At 45.6% G+C, this 22915-nt stretch overlaps 16 non-coding genes across 16 annotated transcripts; all 16 read right to left on the reverse strand.

Moving 5' to 3' along the window:
• Positions 1-1287: 1287 nt before the first annotated feature.
• Positions 1288-1369, reverse strand: trnal-cag (transfer RNA leucine (anticodon CAG)). Its single transcript has one exon. It is a non-coding gene; the product is annotated as a tRNA-Leu (tRNA).
• Positions 1370-2343: 974 nt separating this feature from the next.
• On the reverse strand, positions 2344-2425 carry trnal-cag (transfer RNA leucine (anticodon CAG)). Its single transcript has one exon. It is a non-coding gene; the product is annotated as a tRNA-Leu (tRNA).
• A 974-nt stretch (positions 2426-3399) lies between these two features.
• Positions 3400-3481, reverse strand: trnal-cag (transfer RNA leucine (anticodon CAG)). Its single transcript has one exon. It is a non-coding gene; the product is annotated as a tRNA-Leu (tRNA).
• A 974-nt stretch (positions 3482-4455) lies between these two features.
• On the reverse strand, positions 4456-4537 carry trnal-cag (transfer RNA leucine (anticodon CAG)). The gene has a single exon. It is a non-coding gene; the product is annotated as a tRNA-Leu (tRNA).
• A 974-nt stretch (positions 4538-5511) lies between these two features.
• On the reverse strand, positions 5512-5593 carry trnal-cag (transfer RNA leucine (anticodon CAG)). The gene has a single exon. It is a non-coding gene; the product is annotated as a tRNA-Leu (tRNA).
• A 974-nt stretch (positions 5594-6567) lies between these two features.
• trnal-cag (transfer RNA leucine (anticodon CAG)) lies at positions 6568-6649 on the reverse strand. Its single transcript has one exon. It is a non-coding gene; the product is annotated as a tRNA-Leu (tRNA).
• Positions 6650-7623: 974 nt separating this feature from the next.
• On the reverse strand, positions 7624-7705 carry trnal-cag (transfer RNA leucine (anticodon CAG)). Its single transcript has one exon. It is a non-coding gene; the product is annotated as a tRNA-Leu (tRNA).
• A 974-nt stretch (positions 7706-8679) lies between these two features.
• trnal-cag (transfer RNA leucine (anticodon CAG)) lies at positions 8680-8761 on the reverse strand. Its single transcript has one exon. It is a non-coding gene; the product is annotated as a tRNA-Leu (tRNA).
• A 974-nt stretch (positions 8762-9735) lies between these two features.
• Positions 9736-9817, reverse strand: trnal-cag (transfer RNA leucine (anticodon CAG)). Its single transcript has one exon. It is a non-coding gene; the product is annotated as a tRNA-Leu (tRNA).
• Positions 9818-10791: 974 nt separating this feature from the next.
• trnal-cag (transfer RNA leucine (anticodon CAG)) lies at positions 10792-10873 on the reverse strand. Its single transcript has one exon. It is a non-coding gene; the product is annotated as a tRNA-Leu (tRNA).
• A 972-nt stretch (positions 10874-11845) lies between these two features.
• Positions 11846-11927, reverse strand: trnal-cag (transfer RNA leucine (anticodon CAG)). The gene has a single exon. It is a non-coding gene; the product is annotated as a tRNA-Leu (tRNA).
• A 3086-nt stretch (positions 11928-15013) lies between these two features.
• trnal-cag (transfer RNA leucine (anticodon CAG)) lies at positions 15014-15095 on the reverse strand. The gene has a single exon. It is a non-coding gene; the product is annotated as a tRNA-Leu (tRNA).
• A 974-nt stretch (positions 15096-16069) lies between these two features.
• trnal-cag (transfer RNA leucine (anticodon CAG)) lies at positions 16070-16151 on the reverse strand. Its single transcript has one exon. It is a non-coding gene; the product is annotated as a tRNA-Leu (tRNA).
• A 2030-nt stretch (positions 16152-18181) lies between these two features.
• trnal-cag (transfer RNA leucine (anticodon CAG)) lies at positions 18182-18263 on the reverse strand. Its single transcript has one exon. It is a non-coding gene; the product is annotated as a tRNA-Leu (tRNA).
• Positions 18264-20293: 2030 nt separating this feature from the next.
• On the reverse strand, positions 20294-20375 carry trnal-cag (transfer RNA leucine (anticodon CAG)). Its single transcript has one exon. It is a non-coding gene; the product is annotated as a tRNA-Leu (tRNA).
• A 2030-nt stretch (positions 20376-22405) lies between these two features.
• On the reverse strand, positions 22406-22487 carry trnal-cag (transfer RNA leucine (anticodon CAG)). Its single transcript has one exon. It is a non-coding gene; the product is annotated as a tRNA-Leu (tRNA).
• Positions 22488-22915: the final 428 nt, after the last annotated feature.

The following is a 22915-nucleotide window of genomic DNA, read 5'->3' on the forward strand; positions in this document are numbered from 1 at the left end:
TCTGACATTAACTTTTTATCCACACAAATGCGGCCAGCGTGCAAAAAGCATGCTCAACTGGCCTTCAATTTTCAAGTGGTGACATCAAACTCTTCGATGGTATTGCCATTTGCCAACAAACGAAAGGCACCGCTCACAGTCCAAGTACTTTTCCACACCAAAATGGCCCCATTGTAAAACAGGTGCCCATGCTTGTGCTGACAGAATGCAAGTCTTACGCAGGGAAAATTCTGGCAGCGGTGGGATTTGAACCCACGCCTCCGAAGAGACTGGAACCTGGATCCAGCGCCTTAGACCGCTCGGCCACGGTACCACTGGTAGCATTTTCTGTTCTGGAACGAGTGACCGTTGAGTGAAATGTGACTTTGCCATGCGGAAAATAATAATTAAGGCAATTAAAGGGGTTGACAGTAAACTCTCGAGAAACGATTTTGCAACATACCGGTCACAGGAACCTACGTATCCACAGGGCAACAACAGAAATTAGGTGCATGTTGGGACAAACCAGTTACAACATTCATTCAATATTTATTCCTATATCAACATTACTGACAAAAACAGATTATCTGGTCATGATCACATTGCTGTTTGTGGGATCGTGCTGTGTGCAAACTGGCTGCGCCATTTCCCACATTCCAGCAGTGACTCACTTTAAAAATACTTCATTGGCTGTAAAGCGCTTCGGGACATGAAAGGCGCCAACACACTGTAGAAAATGTTACCCGATAGCTGGCAAAATGCGCGCTGTTGTGAGAAATACGTGTGTTGGTTGCATTGCAGGCATGATAAACTTAATGACTGGCGCTGCCTGTTAAGTGATGTCGTAACAATATACGTGTTGTGTGATTGCACAGGAGGAAGGATTGTGCTGCAACTCAGTAAATGCGCAGAATTTGGAGCACATTTTTCTGCAGTTGCAGTCGGTTCATTGTCAGGGTGGCCGAGTGGTTTAAGGTGCCAAACTCAAAGATTGCAATCCTTACCTTACCAAAGGTTGGTGTATTCTGGGACGTGAGTGCCAAACCCACTTCTAGCGGCGTGGTTTCCAATCCCACTTCTGACATTAACTTTTTATCCACACAAATGCGGCCAGCGTGCAAAAAGCATGCTCAACTGGCCTTCAATTTTCAAGTGGTGACATCAAACTCTTCGATGGTATTGCCATTTGCCAACAAACTGAAGGCACCGCTCACAGTCCAAGTACTTTTCCACACCAAAATGGCCCCATTGTAAAACAGGTGCCCATGCTTGTGCTGACAGAATGCAAGTGTTACGCAGGGAAAATTCTGGCAGCGGTGGGATTTGAACCCACGCCTCCGAAGAGACTGGAACCTGGATCCAGCGCCTTAGACCGCTCGGCCACGCTACCACTGGTAGCAGCTTCTGTTCTGGAACGAGTGACCGTTGAGTGAAATGTGACTTTGCCATGCGGAAAATAATAATTAAGGCAATTAAAGGGGTTGACAGTAAACTCTCGAGAAACGATTTTGCAACATACCGGTCACAGGAACCTACGTATCCACAGGGCAACAACAGAAATTAGGTGCATGTTGGGACAAACCAGTTACAACATTCATTCAATATTTATTCCTATATCAACATTACTGACAAAAACAGATTATCTGGTCATGATCACATTGCTGTTTGTGGGATCGTGCTGTGTGCAAACTGGCTGCGCCATTTCCCACATTACAACAGTGACTCACTTTAAAAATACTTCATTGGCTGTAAAGCGCTTCGGGACATGAAAGGCGCCAACACACTGTAGAAAATGTTACCCGATAGCTGGCAAAATGCGCGCTGTTGTGAGAAATACGTGTGTTGGTTGCATTGCAGGCATGATAAACTTAATGACTGGCGCTGCCTGTTAAGTGATGTCGTAACAATATACGTGTTGTGTGATTGCACAGGAGGAAGGATTGTGATGCAACTCAGTAAATGCGCAGAATTTGGAGCACATTTTTCTGCAGTTGCAGTCGGTTCATTGTCAGGGTGGCCGAGTGGTTTAAGGTGCCAAACTCAAAGATTGTAATCCTTACCTTACCAAAGGTTGGTGTATTCTGGGACGTGAGTGCCAAACCCACTTCTAGCGGCGTGGTTTCCAATCCCACTTCTGACATTAACTTTTTATCCACACAAATGCGGCCAGCGTGCAAAAAGCATGCTCAACTGGCCTTCAATTTTCAAGTGGTGACATCAAACTCTTCGATGGTATTGCCATTTGCCAACAAACAAAAGGCACCGCTCACAGTCCAAGTACTTTTCCACACCAAAATGGCCCCATTGTAAAACAGGTGCCCATGCTTGTGCTGACAGAATGCAAGTCTTACGCAGGGAAAATTCTGGCAGCGGTGGGATTTGAACCCACGCCTCCGAAGAGACTGGAACCTGGATCCAGCGCCTTAGACCGCTCGGCCACGCTACCACTGGTAGCAGCTTCTGTTCTGGAACGAGTGACCGTTGAGTGAAATGTGACTTTGCCATGCGGAAAATAATAATTAAGGCAATTAAAGGGGTTGACAGTAAACTCTCGAGAAACGATTTTGCAACATACCGGTCACAGGAACCTACGTATCCACAGGGCAACAACAGAAATTAGGTGCATGTTGGGACAAACCAGTTACAACATTCATTCAATATTTATTCCTATATCAACATTACTGACAAAAACAGATTATCTGGTCATGATCACATTGCTGTTTGTGGGATCGTGCTGTGTGCAAACTGGCTGCGCCATTTCCCACATTCCAGCAGTGACTCACTTTAAAAATACTTCATTGGCTGTAAAGTGCTTCGGGACATGAAAGGCGCCAACACACTGCAGAAAATGTTACCCGATAGCTGGCAAAATGCGCGCTGTTGTGAGAAATACGTGTGTTGGTTGCATTGCAGGCATTATAAACTTAATGACTGGCGCTGCCTGTTAAGTGATGTCGTAACAATATACGTGTTGTGTGATTGCACAGGAGGAAGGATTGTGATGCAACTCAGTAAATGCGCAGAATTTGGAGCACATTTTTCTGCAGTTGCAGTCGGTTCATTGTCAGGGTGGCCGAGTGGTTTAAGGTGCCAAACTCAAAGATTGTAATCCTTACCTTACCAAAGGTTGGTGTATTCTGGGACGTGAGTGCCAAACCCACTTCTAGCGGCGTGGTTTCCAATCCCACTTCTGACATTAACTTTTTATCCACACAAATGCGGCCAGCGTGCAAAAAGCATGCTCAACTGGCCTTCAATTTTCAAGTGGTGACATCAAACTCTTCGATGGTATTGCCATTTTCCAACAAACTGAAGGCACCGCTCACAGTCCAAGTACTTTTCCACACCAAAATGGCCCCATTGTAAAACAGGTGCCCATGCTTGTGCTGACAGAATGCAAGTCTTACGCAGGGAAAATTCTGGCAGCGGTGGGATTTGAACCCACGCCTCCGAAGTGACTGGAACCTGGATCCAGCGCCTTAGACCGCTCGGCCACGCTACCACTGGTAGCAGCTTCTGTTCTGGAACGAGTGACCGTTGAGTGAAATGTGACTTTGCCATGCGGAAAATAATAATTAAGGCAATTAAAGGGGTTGACAGTAAACTCTCGAGAAACGATTTTGCAACATACCGGTCACAGGAACCTACGTATCCACAGGGCAACAACAGAAATTAGGTGCATGTTGGGACAAACCAGTTACAACATTCATTCAATATTTATTCCTATATCAACATTACTGACAAAAACAGATTATCTGGTCATGATCACATTGCTGTTTGTGGGATCGTGCTGTGTGCAAACTGGCTGCGCCATTTCCCACATTACAACAGTGACTCACTTTAAAAATACTTCATTGCCTGTAAAGCGCTTCGGGACATGAAAGGCGCCAACACACTGTAGAAAATGTTACCCGATAGCTGGAAAAATGCGCGCTGTTGTGAGAAATACGTGTGTTGGTTGCATTGCAGGCATGATAAACTTAATGACTGGCGCTGCCTGTTAAGTGATGTCGTAACAATATACGTGTTGTGTGATTGCACAGGAGGAAGGATTGTGATGCAACTCAGTAAATGTGCAGAATTTGGAGCACATTTTTCTGCAGTTGCAGTCGGTTCATTGTCAGGGTGGCCGAGTGGTTTAAGGTGCCAAACTCAAAGATTGCAATCCTTACCTTACCAAAGGTTGGTGTATTCTGGGACGTGAGTGCCAAACCCACTTCTAGCGGCGTGGTTTCCAATCCCACTTCTGACATTAACTTTTTATCCACACAAATGCGGCCAGCGTGCAAAAAGCATGCTCAACTGGCCTTCAATTTTCAAGTGGTGACATCGAACTTTTCGATTGTATTGCCATTTGCCAACAAACTGAAGGCACCGCTCACAGTCCAAGTACTTTTCCACACCAAAATGGCCCCATTGTAAAACAGGTGCCCATGCTTGTGCTGACAGAATGCAAGTGTTACGCAGGGAAAATTCTGGCAGCGGTGGGATTTGAACCCACGCCTCCGAAGAGATTGGAACCTGGATCCAGCGCCTTAGACCGCTCGGCCACGCTACCACTGGTAGCAGCTTCTGTTCTGGAACGAGTGACCGTTGAGTGAAATGTGACTTTGCCATGCGGAAAATAATAATTAAGGCAATTAAAGGGGTTGACAGTAAACTCTCGAGAAACGATTTTGCAACATACCGGTCACAGGAACCTACGTATCCACGGGGCAACAACAGAAATTAGGTGCATGTTGGGACAAACCAGTTACAACATTCATTCAATATTTATTCCTATATCAACATTACTGACAAAAACAGATTATCTGGTCATGATCACATTGCTGTTTGTGGGATCGTGCTGTGTGCAAACTGGCTGCGCCATTTCCCACAATACAACAGTGACTCACTTTAAAAATACTTCATTGGCTGTAAAGCGCTTCGGGACATGAAAGGCGCCAACACACTGCAGAAAATGTTACCCGATAGCTGGTAAAATGCGCGCTGTTGTGAGAAATACGTGTGTTGGTTGCATTGCAGGCATGATAAACTTAATGACTGGCGCTGCCTGTTAAGTGATGTCGTAACAATATACGTGTTGTGTGATTGCACAGGAGGAAGGATTGTGATGCAACTCAGTAAATGTGCAGAATTTGGAGCACATTTTTCTGCAGTTGCAGTCGGTTCATTGTCAGGGTGGCCGAGTGGTTTAAGGTGCCAAACTCAAAGATTGTAATCCTTACCTTACCAAAGGTTGGTGTATTCTGGGACGTGAGTGCCAAACCCACTTCTAGCGGCGTGGTTTCCAATCCCACTTCTGACATTAACTTTTTATCCACACAAATGCGGCCAGCGTGCAAAAAGCATGCTCAACTGGCCTTCAATTTTCAAGTGGTGACATCAAACTCTTCGATGGTATTGCCATTTGCCAACAAACTAAAGGCACCGCTCACAGTCCAACTACTTTTCCACACCAAAATGGCCCCATTGTAAAACAGATGCCCATGCTTGTGCTGACAGAATGCAAGTGTTACGCAGGGAAAATTCTGGCAGCGGTGGGATTTGAACCCACGCCTCCGAAGAGACTGGAACCTGGATCCAGCGCCTTAGACCGCTCGGCCACGCTACCACTGGTAGCAACTTCTGTTCTGGAACGAGTGACCGTTGAGTGAAATGTGACTTTGCCATGCGGAAAATAATAATTAAGGCAATTAAAGGGGTTGACAGTAAACTCTCGAGAAACGATTTTGCAACATACCAGTCACAGGAACCTACGTATCCACTGGGCAACAACAGAAATTAGGTGCATGTTGGGACAAACCAGTTACAACATTCATTCAATATTTATTCCTATATCAACATTACTGACAAAAACAGATTATCTGGTCATGATCACATTGCTGTTTGTGGGATCGTGCTGTGTGCAAACTGGCTGCGCCATTTCCCACAATACAACAGTGACTCACTTTAAAGATACTTCATTGGCTGTAAAGCGCTTCGGGACATGAAAGGCGCCAACACACTGCAGAAAATGTTACCCGATAGCTGGCAAAATGCGCGCTGTTGTGAGAAATACGTGTGTTGGTTGCATTGCAGGCATGATAAACTTAATGACTGGCGCTACCTGTTAAGTGATGTCGTAACAATATACGTGTTGTGTGATTGCACAGGAGGAAGGATTGTGATGCAACTCAGTAAATGTGCAGAATTTGGAGCACATTTTTCTGCAGTTGCAGTCGGTTCATTGTCAGGGTGGCCGAGTGGTTTAAGGTGCCAAACTCAAAGATTGTAATCCTTACCTTACCAAAGGTTGGTGTATTCTGGGACGTGAGTGCCAAACCCACTTCTAGCGGCGTGGTTTCCAATCCCACTTCTGACATTAACTTTTTATCCACACAAATGCGGCCAGCGTGCAAAAAGCATGCTCAACTGGCCTTCAATTTTCAAGTGGTGACATCAAACTCTTCGATGGTATTGCCATTTGCCAACAAACTAAAGGCACCGCTCACAGTCCAACTACTTTTCCACACCAAAATGGCCCCATTGTAAAACAGATGCCCATGCTTGTGCTGACAGAATGCAAGTGTTACGCAGGGAAAATTCTGGCAGCGGTGGGATTTGAACCCACGCCTCCGAAGAGACTGGAACCTGGATCCAGCGCCTTAGACCGCTCGGCCACGCTACCACTGGTAGCAGCTTCTGTTCTGGAACGAGTGACCGTTGAGTGAAATGTGACTTTGCCATGCGGAAAATAATAATTAAGGCAATTAAAGGGGTTGACAGTAAACTCTCGAGAAACGATTTTGCAACATACCGGTCACAGGAACCTACGTATCCACGGGGCAACAACAGAAATTAGGTGCATGTTGGGACAAACCAGTTACAACATTCATTCAATATTTATTCCTATATCAACATTACTGACAAAAACAGATTATCTGGTCATGATCACATTGCTGTTTGTGGGATCATGCTGTGTGCAAACTGGCTGCGCCATTTCCCACATTACAACAGTGACTCACTTTAAAAATACTTCATTGGCTGTAAAGCGCTTCGGGACATGAAAGGCGCCAACACACTGCAGAAAATGTTACCCGATAGCTGGCAAAATGCGCGCTGTTGTGAGAAATACGTGTGTTGGTTGCATTGCAGGCATGATAAACTTAATGACTGGCGCTGCCTGTTAAGTGATGTCGTAACAATATACGTGTTGTGTGATTGCACAGGAGGAAGGATTGTGATGCAACTCAGTAAATGTGCAGAATTTGGAGCACATTTTTCTGCAGTTGCAGTCGGTTCATTGTCAGGGTGGCCGAGTGGTTTAAGGTGCCAAACTCAAAGATTGTAATCCTTACCTTACCAAAGGTTGGTGTATTCTGGGACGTGAGTGCCAAACCCACTTCTAGCGGCGTGGTTTCCAATCCCACTTCTGACATTAACTTTTTATCCACACAAATGCGGCCAGCGTGCAAAAAGCATGCTCAACTGGCCTTCAATTTTCAAGTGGTGACATCAAACTCTTCGATGGTATTTCCATTTGCCAACAAACTGAAGGCACCGCTCACAGTCCAACTACGTTTCCACACCAAAATGGCCCCATTGTAAAACAGGTGCCCATGCTTGTGCTGACAGAATGCAAGTCTTACGCAGGGAAAATTCTGGCAGCGGTGGGATTTGAACCCACGCCTCCGAAGAGACTGGAACCTGGATCCAGCGCCTTAGACCGCTCGGCCACGCTACCACTGGTAGCAACTTCTGTTCTGGAACGAGTGACCGTTGAGTGAAATGTGACTTTGCCATGCGGAAAATAATAATTAAGGCAATTAAAGGGGTTGACAGTAAACTCTCGAGAAACGATTTTGCAACATACCGGTCACAGGAACCTACGTATCCACTGGGCAACAACAGAAATTAGGTGCATGTTGGGACAAACCAGTTACAACATTCATTCAATATTTATTCCTATATCAACATTACTGACAAAAACAGATTATCTGGTCATGATCACATTGCTGTTTGTGGGATCGTGCTGTGTGCAAACTGGCTGCGCCATTTCCCACAATACAACAGTGACTCACTTTAAAGATACTTCATTGGCTGTAAAGCGCTTCGGGACATGAAAGGCGCCAACACACTGCAGAAACTGTTACCCGATAGCTGGCAAAATGCGCGCTGTTGTGAGAAATACGTGTGTTGGTTGCATTGCAGGCATGATAAACTTAATGACTGGCGCTACCTGTTAAGTGATGTCGTAACAATATACGTGTTGTGTGATTGCACAGGAGGAAGGATTGTGATGCAACTCAGTAAATGTGCAGAATTTGGAGCACATTTTTCTGCAGTTGCAGTCGGTTCATTGTCAGGGTGGCCGAGTGGTTTAAGGTGCCAAACTCAAAGATTGCAATCCTTACCTTACCAAAGGTTGGTGTATTCTGGGACGTGAGTGCCAAACCCACTTCTAGCGGCGTGGTTTCCAATCCCACTTCTGACATTAACTTTTTATCCACACAAATGCGGCCAGCGTGCAAAAAGCATGCTCAACTGGCCTTCAATTTTCAAGTGGTGACATCGAACTTTTCGATGGTATTGCCATTTGCCAACAAACTGAAGGCACCGCTCACAGTCCAACTACTTTTCCACACCAAAATGGCCCCATTGTAAAACAGATGCCCATGCTTGTGCTGACAGAATGCAAGTGTTACGCAGGGAAAATTCTGGCAGCGGTGGGATTTGAACCCACGCCTCCGAAGAGACTGGAACCTGGATCCAGCGCCTTAGACCGCTCGGCCACGCTACCACTGGTAGCAGCTTCTGTTCTGGAACGAGTGACCGTTGAGTGAAATGTGACTTTGCCATGCGGAAAATAATAATTAAGGCAATTAAAGGGGTTGACAGTAAACTCTCGAGAAACGATTTTGCAACATACCGGTCACAGGAACCTACGTATCCACGGGGCAACAACAGAAATTAGGTGCATGTTGGGACAAACCAGTTACAACATTCATTCAATATTTATTCCTATATCAACATTACTGACAAAAACAGATTATCTGGTCATGATCACATTGCTGTTTGTGGGATCATGCTGTGTGCAAACTGGCTGCGCCATTTCCCACATTACAACAGTGACTCACTTTAAAAATACTTCATTGGCTGTAAAGCGCTTCGGGACATGAAAGGCGCCAACACACTGCAGAAAATGTTACCCGATAGCTGGCAAAATGCGCGCTGTTGTGAGAAATACGTGTGTTGGTTGCATTGCAGGCATGATAAACTTAATGACTGGCGCTGCCTGTTAAGTGATGTCGTAACAATATACGTGTTGTGTGATTGCACAGGAGGAAGGATTGTGATGCAACTCAGTAAATGTGCAGAATTTGGAGCACATTTTTCTGCAGTTGCAGTCGGTTCATTGTCAGGGTGGCCGAGTGGTTTAAGGTGCCAAACTCAAAGATTGTAATCCTTACCTTACCAAAGGTTGGTGTATTCTGGGACGTGAGTGCCAAACCCACTTCTAGCGGCGTGGTTTCCAATCCCACTTCTGACATTAACTTTTTATCCACACAAATGCGGCCAGCGTGCAAAAAGCATGCTCAACTGGCCTTCAATTTTCAAGTGGTGACATCAAACTCTTCGATGGTATTTCCATTTGCCAACAAACTGAAGGCACCGCTCACAGTCCAACTACGTTTCCACACCAAAATGGCCCCATTGTAAAACAGGTGCCCATGCTTGTGCTGACAGAATGCAAGTCTTACGCAGGGAAAATTCTGGCAGCGGTGGGATTTGAACCCACGCCTCCGAAGAGACTGGAACCTGGATCCAGCGCCTTAGACCGCTCGGCCACGCTACCACTGGTAGCAACTTCTGTTCTGGAACGAGTGACCGTTGAGTGAAATGTGACTTTGCCATGCGGAAAATAATAATTAAGGCAATTAAAGGGGTTGACAGTAAACTCTCGAGAAACGATTTTGCAACATACCGGTCACAGGAACCTACGTATCCACTGGGCAACAACAGAAATTAGGTGCATGTTGGGACAAACCAGTTACAACATTCATTCAATATTTATTCCTATATCAACATTACTGACAAAAACAGATTATCTGGTCATGATCACATTGCTGTTTGTGGGATCGTGCTGTGTGCAAACTGGCTGCGCCATTTCCCACAATACAACAGTGACTCACTTTAAAGATACTTCATTGGCTGTAAAGCGCTTCGGGACATGAAAGGCGCCAACACACTGCAGAAACTGTTACCCGATAGCTGGCAAAATGCGCGCTGTTGTGAGAAATACGTGTGTTGGTTGCATTGCAGGCATGATAAACTTAATGACTGGCGCTACCTGTTAAGTGATGTCGTAACAATATACGTGTTGTGTGATTGCACAGGAGGAAGGATTGTGATGCAACTCAGTAAATGTGCAGAATTTGGAGCACATTTTTCTGCAGTTGCAGTCGGTTCATTGTCAGGGTGGCCGAGTGGTTTAAGGTGCCAAACTCAAAGATTGCAATCCTTACCTTACCAAAGGTTGGTGTATTCTGGGACGTGAGTGCCAAACCCACTTCTAGCGGCGTGGTTTCCAATCCCACTTCTGACATTAACTTTTTATCCACACAAATGCGGCCAGCGTGCAAAAAGCATGCTCAACTGGCCTTCAATTTTCAAGTGGTGACATCGAACTTTTCGATGGTATTGCCATTTGCCAACAAACTGAAGGCACCGCTCACAGTCCAACTACTTTTCCACACCAAAATGGCCCCATTGTAAAACAGATGCCCATGCTTGTGCTGACAGAATGCAAGTGTTACGCAGGGAAAATTCTGGCAGCGGTGGGATTTGAACCCACGCCTCCGAAGAGACTGGAACCTGGATCCAGCGCCTTAGACCGCTCGGCCACGCTACCACTGGTAGCAGCTTCTGTTCTGGAACGAGTGACCGTTGAGTGAAATGTGACTTTGCCATGCGGAAAATAATAATTAAGGCAATTAAAGGGGTTGACAGTAAACTCTCGAGAAACGATTTTGCAACATACCGGTCACAGGAACCTACGTATCCACGGGGCAACAACAGAAATTAGGTGCATGTTGGGACAAACCAGTTACAACATTCATTCAATATTTATTCCTATATCAACATTACTGACAAAAACAGATTATCTGGTCATGATCACATTGCTGTTTGTGGGATCATGCTGTGTGCAAACTGGCTGCGCCATTTCCCACATTACAACAGTGACTCACTTTAAAAATACTTCATTGGCTGTAAAGCGCTTCGGGACATGAAAGGCGCCAACACACTGCAGAAAATGTTACCCGATAGCTGGCAAAATGCGCGCTGTTGTGAGAAATACGTGTGTTGGTTGCATTGCAGGCATGATAAACTTAATGACTGGCGCTGCCTGTTAAGTGATGTCGTAACAATATACGTGTTGTGTGATTGCACAGGAGGAAGGATTGTGATGCAACTCAGTAAATGTGCAGAATTTGGAGCACATTTTTCTGCAGTTGCAGTCGGTTCATTGTCAGGGTGGCCGAGTGGTTTAAGGTGCCAAACTCAAAGATTGTAATCCTTACCTTACCAAAGGTTGGTGTATTCTGGGACGTGAGTGCCAAACCCACTTCTAGCGGCGTGGTTTCCAATCCCACTTCTGACATTAACTTTTTATCCACACAAATGCGGCCAGCGTGCAAAAAGCATGCTCAACTGGCCTTCAATTTTCAAGTGGTGACATCAAACTCTTCGATGGTATTTCCATTTGCCAACAAACTGAAGGCACCGCTCAGTCCAACTACGTTTCCACACCAAAATGGCCCCATTGTAAAACAGGTGCCCATGCTTGTGCTGACAGAATGCAAGTCTTACGCAGGGAAAATTCTGGCAGCGGTGGGATTTGAACCCACGCCTCCGAAGAGACTGGAACCTGGATCCAGCGCCTTAGACCGCTCGGCCACGCTACCACTGGTAGCAACTTCTGTTCTGGAACGAGTGACCGTTGAGTGAAATGTGACTTTGCCATGCGGAAAATAATAATTAAGGCAATTAAAGGGGTTGACAGTAAACTCTCGAGAAACGATTTTGCAACATACCGGTCACAGGAACCTACGTATCCACTGGGCAACAACAGAAATTAGGTGCATGTTGGGACAAACCAGTTACAACATTCATTCAATATTTATTCCTATATCAACATTACTGACAAAAACAGATTATCTGGTCATGATCACATTGCTGTTTGTGGGATCGTGCTGTGTGCAAACTGGCTGCGCCATTTCCCACAATACAACAGTGACTCACTTTAAAGATACTTCATTGGCTGTAAAGCGCTTCGGGACATGAAAGGCGCCAACACACTGCAGAAACTGTTACCCGATAGCTGGCAAAATGCGCGCTGTTGTGAGAAATACGTGTGTTGGTTGCATTGCAGGCATGATAAACTTAATGACTGGCGCTACCTGTTAAGTGATGTCGTAACAATATACGTGTTGTGTGATTGCACAGGAGGAAGGATTGTGATGCAACTCAGTAAATGTGCAGAATTTGGAGCACATTTTTCTGCAGTTGCAGTCGGTTCATTGTCAGGGTGGCCGAGTGGTTTAAGGTGCCAAACTCAAAGATTGCAATCCTTACCTTACCAAAGGTTGGTGTATTCTGGGACGTGAGTGCCAAACCCACTTCTAGCGGCGTGGTTTCCAATCCCACTTCTGACATTAACTTTTTATCCACACAAATGCGGCCAGCGTGCAAAAAGCATGCTCAACTGGCCTTCAATTTTCAAGTGGTGACATCGAACTTTTCGATGGTATTGCCATTTGCCAACAAACTGAAGGCACCGCTCACAGTCCAACTACTTTTCCACACCAAAATGGCCCCATTGTAAAACAGGTGCCCATGCTTGTGCTGACAGAATGCAAGTGTTACGCAGGGAAAATTCTGGCAGCGGTGGGATTTGAACCCACGCCTCCGAAGAGACTGGAACCTGGATCCAGCGGCTTAGACCGCTCGGCCACGCTACCACTGGTAGCAGCTTCTGTTCTGGAACGAGTGACCGTTGAGTGAAATGTAACTTTGCCATGCGGAAAATAATAATTAAGGCAATTAAAGGGGTTGACAGTAAACTCTCGAGAAACGATTTTGCAACATACCGGTCACAGGAACCTACGTATCCACTGGGCAACAACAGAAATTAGGTGCATGTTGGGACAAACCAGTTACAACATTCATTCAATATTTATTCCTATATCAACATTACTGACAAAAACAGATTATCTGGTCATGATCACATTGCTGTTTGTGGGATCGTGCTGTGTGCAAACTGGCTGCGCCATTTCCCACAATACAACAGTGACTCACTTTAAAGATACTTCATTGGCTGTAAAGCGCTTCGGGACATGAAAGGCGCCAACACACTGCAGAAACTGTTACCCGATAGCTGGCAAAATGCGCGCTGTTGTGAGAAATACGTGTGTTGGTTGCATTGCAGGCATGATAAACTTAATGACTGGCGCTACCTGTTAAGTGATGTCGTAACAATATACGTGTTGTGTGATTGCACAGGAGGAAGGATTGTGATGCAACTCAGTAAATGTGCAGAATTTGGAGCACATTTTTCTGCAGTTGCAGTCGGTTCATTGTCAGGGTGGCCGAGTGGTTTAAGGTGCCAAACTCAAAGATTGCAATCCTTACCTTACCAAAGGTTGGTGTATTCTGGGACGTGAGTGCCAAACCCACTTCTAGCGGCGTGGTTTCCAATCCCACTTCTGACATTAACTTTTTATCCACACAAATGCGGCCAGCGTGCAAAAAGCATGCTCAACTGGCCTTCAATTTTCAAGTGGTGACATCGAACTTTTCGATGGTATTGCCATTTGCCAACAAACTGAAGGCACCGCTCACAGTCCAACTACTTTTCCACACCAAAATGGCCCCATTGTAAAACAGGTGCCCATGCTTGTGCTGACAGAATGCAAGTGTCACGCAGGGAAAATTCTGGCAGCGGTGGGATTTGAACCCACGCCTCCGAAGAGACTGGAAGCTGGATCCAGCGGTTTAGACCGCTCGGCCACGCTACCACTGGTAGCAGCTTCTGTTCTGGAACGAGTGACCGTTGAGTGAAATGTGACTTTGCCATGCGGAAAATAATAATTAAGGAAATTAAAGGGGTTGACAGTAAACTCTCGAGAAACGATTTTGCAACATACCGGTCACAGGAACCTACGTATCCACTGGGCAACAACAGAAATTAGGTGCATGTTGGGACAAACCAGTTACAACATTCATTCAATATTTATTCCTATATCAACATTACTGACAAAAACAGATTATCTGGTCATGATCACATTGCTGTTTGTGGGATCGTGCTGTGTGCAAACTGGCTGCGCCATTTCCCACAATACAACAGTGACTCACTTTAAAGATACTTCATTGGCTGTAAAGCGCTTCGGGACATGAAAGGCGCCAACACACTGCAGAAACTGTTACCCGATAGCTGGCAAAATGCGCGCTGTTGTGAGAAATACGTGTGTTGGTTGCAGTGCAGGCATGATAAACTTAATGACTGGCGCTACCTGTTAAGTGATGTCGTAACAATATACGTGTTGTGTGATTGCACAGGAGGAAGGATTGTGATGCAACTCAGTAAATGTGCAGAATTTGGAGCACATTTTTCTGCAGTTGCAGTCGGTTCATTGTCAGGGTGGCCGAGTGGTTTAAGCTGCCAAACTCAAAGATTGTAATCCTTACCTTACCAAAGGTTGGTGTATTCTGGGACGTGAGTGCCAAACCCACTTCTAGCGGCGTGGTTTCCAATCCCACTTCTGACATTAACTTTTTATCCACACAAATGCGGCCAGCGTGCAAAAAGCATGCTCAACTGGCCTTCAATTTTCAAGTGGTGACATCAAACTCTTCGATGGTATTTCCATTTGCCAACAAACTAAAGGCACCGCTCACAGTCCAACTACGTTTCCACACCAAAATGGCCCCATTGTAAAACAGGTGCCCATGCTTGTGCTGACAGAATGCAAGTGTTACGCAGGGAAAATTCTGGCAGCGGTGGGATTTGAACCCACGCCTCCGAAGAGACTGGAACCTGGATCCAGCGCCTTAGACCGCTCGGCCACGCTACCACTGGTAGCAGCTTCTGTTCTGGAACGAGTGACCGTTGAGTGAAATGTGACTTTGCCATGCGGAAAATAATAATTAAGGCAATTAAAGGGGTTGACAGTAAACTCTCGAGAAACGATTTTGCAACATACCGGTCACAGGAACCTACGTATCCACTGGGCAACAACAGAAATTAGGTGCATGTTGGGACAAACCAGTTACAACATTCATTCAATATTTATTCCTATATCAACATTACTGACAAAAACAGATTATCTGGTCATGATCACATTGCTGTTTGTGGGATCGTGCTGTGTGCAAACTGGCTGCGCCATTTCCCACAATACAACAGTGACTCACTTTAAAGATACTTCATTGGCTGTAAAGCGCTTCGGGACATGAAAGGCGCCAACACACTGCAGAAAATGTTACCCGATAGCTGGCAAAATGCGCGCTGTTGTGAGAAATATGTGTGTTGGTTGCATTGCAGGCATGATAAACTTAATGACTGGCGCTGCCTGTTAAGTGATGTCGTAACAATGTACGTGTTGTGTGATTGCACAGGAGGAAGGATTGTGATGCAACTCAGTAAATGTGCAGAATTTGGAGCACATTTTTCTGCAGTTGCAGTCGGTTCATTGTCAGGGTGGCCGAGTGGTTTAAGGTGCCAAACTCAAAGATTGCAATCCTTACCTTACCAAAGGTTGGTGTATTCTGGGACGTGAGTGCCAAACCCACTTCTAGCGGCGTGGTTTCCAATCCCACTTCTGACATTAACTTTTTATCCACACAAATGCGGCCAGCGTGCAAAAAGCATGCTCAACTGGCCTTCAATTTTCAAGTGGTGACATCGAACTTTTCGAAGGTATTGCCATTTGCCAACAAACTGAAGGCACCGCTCACAGTCCAACTACTTTTCCACACCAAAATGGCCCCATTGTAAAACAGGTGCCCATGCTTGTGCTGACAGAATGCAAGTGTTACGCAGGGAAAATTCTGGCAGCGGTGGGATTTGAACCCACACCTCCGAAGAGACTGGAACCTGGATCCAGCGCCTTAGACCGCTCGGCCACGCTACCACTGGTAGCAGCTTCTGTTCTGGAACGAGTGACCGTTGAGTGAAATGTGACTTTGCCATGCGGAAAATAATAATTAAGGCAATTAAAGGGGTTGACAGTAAACTCTCGAGAAACGATTTTGCAACATACCGGTCACAGGAACCTACGTATCCACTGGGCAACAACAGAAATTAGGTGCATGTTGGGACAAACCAGTTACAACATTCATTCAATATTTATTCCTATATCAACATTACTGACAAAAACAGATTATCTGGTCATGATCACATTGCTGTTTGTGGGATCGTGCTGTGTGCAAACTGGCTGCGCCATTTCCCACAATACAACAGTGACTCACTTTAAAGATACTTCATTGGCTGTAAAGCGCTTCGGGACATGAAAGGCGCCAACACACTGCAGAAAATGTTACCCGATAGCTGGCAAAATGCGCGCTGTTGTGAGAAATATGTGTGTTGGTTGCATTGCAGGCATGATAAACTTAATGACTGGCGCTGCCTGTTAAGTGATGTCGTAACAATATACGTGTTGTGTGATTGCACAGGAGGAAGGATTGTGATGCAACTCAGTAAATGTGCAGAATTTGGAGCACATTTTTCTGCAGTTGCAGTCGGTTCATTGTCAGGGTGGCCGAGTGGTTTAAGGTGCCAAACTCAAAGATTGCAATCCTTACCTTACCAAAGGTTGGTGTATTCTGGGACGTGAGTGCCAAACCCACTTCTAGCGGCGTGGTTTCCAATCCCACTTCTGACATTAACTTTTTATCCACACAAATGCGGCCAGCGTGCAAAAAGCATGCTCAACTGGCCTTCAATTTTCAAGTGGTGACATCGAACTTTTCGATGGTATTGCCATTTGCCAACAAACTGAAGGCACCGCTCACAGTCCAACTACTTTTCCACACCAAAATGGCCCCATTGTAAAACAGGTGCCCATGCTTGTGCTGACAGAATGCAAGTGTTACGCAGGGAAAATTCTGGCAGCGGTGGGATTTGAACCCACGCCTCCGAAGAGACTGGAACCTGGATCCAGCGGCTTAGACCGCTCGGCCACGCTACCACTGGTAGCAGCTTCTGTTCTGGAACGAGTGACCGTTGAGTGAAATGTGACTTTGCCATGCGGAAAATAATAATTAAGGCAATTAAAGGGGTTGACAGTAAACTCTCGAGAAACGATTTTGCAACATACCGGTCACAGGAACCTACGTATCCACGGGGCAACAACAGAAATTAGGTGCATGTTGGGACAAACCAGTTACAACATTCATTCAATATTTATTCCTATATCAACATTACTGACAAAAACAGATTATCTGGTCATGATCACATTGCTGTTTGTGGGATCGTGCTGTGTGCAAACTGGCTGCGCCATTTCCCACAATACAACAGTGACTCACTTTAAAGATACTTCATTGGCTGTAAAGCGCTTCGGGACATGAAAGGCGCCAACACACTGCAGAAACTGTTACCCGATAGCTGGCAAAATGCGCGCTGTTGTGAGAAATACGTGTGTTGGTTGCATTGCAGGCATGATAAACTTAATGACTGGCGCTACCTGTTAAGTGATGTCGTAACAATATACGTGTTGTGTGATTGCACAGGAGGAAGGATTGTGATGCAACTCAGTAAATGTGCAGAATTTGGAGCACATTTTTCTGCAGTTGCAGTCGGTTCATTGTCAGGGTGGCCGAGTGGTTTAAGGTGCCAAACTCAAAGATTGTAATCCTTACCTTACCAAAGGTTGGTGTATTCTGGGACGTGAGTGCCAAACCCACTTCTAGCGGCGTGGTTTCCAATCCCACTTCTGACATTAACTTTTTATCCACACAAATGCGGCCAGCGTGCAAAAAGCATGCTCAACTGGCCTTCAATTTTCAAGTGGTGACATCAAACTCTTCGATGGTATTTCCATTTGCCAACAAACTAAAGGCACCGCTCACAGTCCAACTACGTTTCCACACCAAAATGGCCCCATTGTAAAACAGGTGCCCATGCTTGTGCTGACAGAATGCAAGTGTTACGCAGGGAAAATTCTGGCAGCGGTGGGATTTGAACCCACGCCTCCGAAGAGACTGGAACCTGGATCCAGCGCCTTAGACCACTCGGCCACGCTACCACTGGTAACAGCTTCTGTTCTGGAACGAGTGACCGTTGAGTGAAATGTGACTTTGCCATGCGGAAAATAATAATTAAGGCAATTAAAGGGGTTGACAGTAAACTCTCGAGAAACGATTTTGCAACATACCGGTCACAGGAACCTACGTATCCACTGGGCAACAACAGAAATTAGGTGCATGTTGGGACAAACCAGTTACAACATTCATTCAATATTTATTCCTATATCAACATTACTGACAAAAACAGATTATCTGGTCATGATCACATTGCTGTTTGTGGGATCGTGCTGTGTGCAAACTGGCTGCGCCATTTCCCACAATACAACAGTGACTCACTTTAAAGATACTTCATTGGCTGCAAAGCGCTTCGGGACATGAAAGGCGCCAACACACTGCAGAAAATGTTACCCGATAGCTGGCAAAATGCGCGCTGTTGTGAGAAATATGTGTGTTGGTTGCATTGCAGGCATGATAAACTTAATGACTGGCGCTGCCTGTTAAGTGATGTCGTAACAATATACGTGTTGTGTGATTGCACAGGAGGAAGGATTGTGATGCAACTCAGTAAATGTGCAGAATTTGGAGCACATTTTTCTGCAGTTGCAGTCGGTTCATTGTCAGGGTGGCCGAGTGGTTTAAGGTGCCAAACTCAAAGATTGCAATCCTTACCTTACCAAAGGTTGGTGTATTCTGGGACGTGAGTGCCAAACCCACTTCTAGCGGCGTGGTTTCCAATCCCACTTCTGACATTAACTTTTCATCCACACAAATGCGGCCAGCGTGCAAAAAGCATGCTCAACTGGCCTTCAATTTTCAAGTGGTGACATCGAACTTTTCGATGGTATTGCCATTTGCCAACAAACTGAAGGCACCGCTCACAGTCCAACTACTTTTCCACACCAAAATGGCCCCATTGTAAAACAGGTGCCCATGCTTGTGCTGACAGAATGCAAGTGTTACGCAGGGAAAATTCTGGCAGCGGTGGGATTTGAACCCACGCCTCCGAAGAGACTGGAACCTGGATCCAGCGGCTTAGACCGCTCGGCCACGCTACCACTGGTAGCAGCTTCTGTTCTGGAACGAGTGACCGTTGAGTGAAATGTGACTTTGCCATGCGGAAAATAATAATTAAGGCAATTAAAGGGGTTGACAGTAAACTCTCGAGAAACGATTTTGCAACATACCGGTCACAGGAACCTACGTATCCACTGGGCAACAACAGAAATTAGGTGCATGTTGGGACAAACCAGTTACAACATTCATTCAATATTTATTCCTATATCAACATTACTGACAAAAACAGATTATCTGGTCATGATCACATTGCTGTTTGTGGGATCGTGCTGTGTGCAAACTGGCTGCGCCATTTCCCACAATACAACAGTGACTCACTTTAAAGATACTTCATTGGCTGTAAAGCGCTTCGGGACATGAAAGGCGCCAACACACTGCAGAAACTGTTACCCGATAGCTGGCAAAATGCGCGCTGTTGTGAGAAATACGTGTGTTGGTTGCATTGCAGGCATGATAAACTTAATGACTGGCGCTACCTGTTAAGTGATGTCGTAACAATATACGTGTTGTGTGATTGCACAGGAGGAAGGATTGTGATGCAACTCAGTAAATGTGCAGAATTTGGAGCACATTTTTCTGCAGTTGCAGTCGGTTCATTGTCAGGGTGGCCGAGTGGTTTAAGGTGCCAAACTCAAAGATTGTAATCCTTACCTTACCAAAGGTTGGTGTATTCTGGGACGTGAGTGCCAAACCCACTTCTAGCGGCGTGGTTTCCAATCCCACTTCTGACATTAACTTTTTATCCACACAAATGCGGCCAGCGTGCAAAAAGCATGCTCAACTGGCCTTCAATTTTCAAGTGGTGACATCGAACTTTTCGATGGTATTTCCATTTGCCAACAAACTGAAGGCACCGCTCACAGTCCAAGAACTTTTCCACACCAAAATGGCCCCATTGTAAAACAGGTGCCCATGCTTGTGCTGACAGAATGCAAGTGTTACGCAGGGAAAATTCTGGCAGCGGTGGGATTTGAACCCACGCCTCCGAAGAGACTGGAACCTGGATCCAGCGCCTTAGACCGCTCGGCCACGCTACCACTGGTAGCAACTTCTGTTCTGGAACGAGTGACCGTTGAGTGAAATGTGACTTTGCCATGCGGAAAATAATAATTAAGGCAATTAAAGGGGTTGACAGTAAACTCTCGAGAAACGATTTTGCAACATACCGGTCACAGGAACCTACGTATCCACTGGGCAACAACAGAAATTAGGTGCATGTTGGGACAAACCAGTTACAACATTCATTCAATATTTATTCCTATATCAACATTACTGACAAAAACAGATTATCTGGTCATGATCACATTGCTGTTTGTGGGATCGTGCTGTGTGCAAACTGGCTGCGCCATTTCCCACAATACAACAGTGACTCACTTTAAAGATACTTCATTGGCTGTAAAGCGCTTCGGGACATGAAAGGCGCCAACACACTGCAGAAACTGTTACCCGATAGCTGGCAAAATGCGCGCTGTTGTGAGAAATACGTGTGTTGGTTGCATTGCAGGCATGATAAACTTAATGACTGGCGCTACCTGTTAAGTGATGTCGTAACAATATACGTGTTGTGTGATTGCACAGGAGGAAGGATTGTGATGCAACTCAGTAAATGTGCAGAATTTGGAGCACATTTTTCTGCAGTTGCAGTCGGTTCATTGTCAGGGTGGCCGAGTGGTTTAAGGTGCCAAACTCAAAGATTGTAATCCTTACCTTACCAAAGGTTGGTGTATTCTGGGACGTGAGTGCCAAACCCACTTCTAGCGGCGTGGTTTCCAATCCCACTTCTGACATTAACTTTTTATCCACACAAATGCGGCCAGCGTGCAAAAAGCATGCTCAACTGGCCTTCAATTTTCAAGTGGTGACATCGAACTTTTCGATGGTATTGCCATTTGCCAACAAACTGAAGGCACCGCTCACAGTCCAACTACTTTTCCACACCAAAATGGCCCCATTGTAAAACAGGTGCCCATGCTTGTGCTGACAGAATGCAAGTGTTACGCAGGGAAAATTCTGGCAGCGGTGGGATTTGAACCCACGCCTCCGAAGAGACTGGAACCTGGATCCAGCGGCTTAGACCGCTCGGCCACGCTACCACTGGTAGCAGCTTCTGTTCTGGAACGAGTGACCGTTGAGTGAAATGTGACTTTGCCATGCGGAAAATAATAATTAAGGCAATTAAAGGGGTTGACAGTAAACTCTCGAGAAACGATTTTGCAACATACCGGTCACAGGAACCTACGTATCCACTGGGCAACAACAGAAATTAGGTGCATGTTGGGACAAACCAGTTACAACATTCATTCAATATTTATTCCTATATCAACATTACTGACAAAAACAGATTATCTGGTCATGATCACATTGCTGTTTGTGGGATCGTGCTGTGTGCAAACTGGCTGCGCCATTTCCCACAATACAACAGTGACTCACTTTAAAGATACTTCATTGGCTGTAAAGCGCTTCGGGACATGAAAGGCGCCAACACACTGCAGAAACTGTTACCCGATAGCTGGCAAAATGCGCGCTGTTGTGAGAAATACGTGTGTTGGTTGCATTGCAGGCATGATAAACTTAATGACTGGCGCTACCTGTTAAGTGATGTCGTAACAATATACGTGTTGTGTGATTGCACAGGAGGAAGGATTGTGATGCAACTCAGTAAATGTGCAGAATTTGGAGCACATTTTTCTGCAGTTGCAGTCGGTTCATTGTCAGGGTGGCCGAGTGGTTTAAGGTGCCAAACTCAAAGATTGTAATCCTTACCTTACCAAAGGTTGGTGTATTCTGGGACGTGAGTGCCAAACCCACTTCTAGCGGCGTGGTTTCCAATCCCACTTCTGACATTAACTTTTTATCCACACAAATGCGGCCAGCGTGCAAAAAGCATGCTCAACTGGCCTTCAATTTTCAAGTGGTGACATCAAACTCTTCGATGGTATTTCCATTTGCCAACAAACTGAAGGCACCGCTCACAGTCCAAGAACTTTTCCACACCAAAATGGCCCCATTGTAAAACAGGTGCCCATGCTTGTGCTGACAGAATGCAAGTGTTACGCAGGGAAAATTCTGGCAGCGGTGGGATTTGAACCCACGCCTCCGAAGAGACTGGAACCTGGATCCAGCGCCTTAGACCGCTCGGCCACGCTACCACTGGTAGCAACTTCTGTTCTGGAACGAGTGACCGTTGAGTGAAATGTGACTTTGCCATGCGGAAAATAATAATTAAGGCAATTAAAGGGGTTGACAGTAAACTCTCGAGAAACGATTTTGCAACATACCGGTCACAGGAACCTACGTATCCACTGGGCAACAACAGAAATTAGGTGCATGTTGGGACAAACCAGTTACAACATTCATTCAATATTTATTCCTATATCAACATTACTGACAAAAACAGATTATCTGGTCATGATCACATTGCTGTTTGTGGGATCGTGCTGTGTGCAAACTGGCTGCGCCATTTCCCACAATACAACAGTGACTCACTTTAAAGATACTTCATTGGCTGTAAAGCGCTTCGGGACATGAAAGGCGCCAACACACTGCAGAAACTGTTACCCGATAGCTGGCAAAATGC

Source organism: Pristiophorus japonicus, chromosome 8, assembly GCF_044704955.1.
Source record: "Pristiophorus japonicus isolate sPriJap1 chromosome 8, sPriJap1.hap1, whole genome shotgun sequence".
Taxonomy (NCBI): domain Eukaryota; kingdom Metazoa; phylum Chordata; class Chondrichthyes; family Pristiophoridae; genus Pristiophorus; species Pristiophorus japonicus.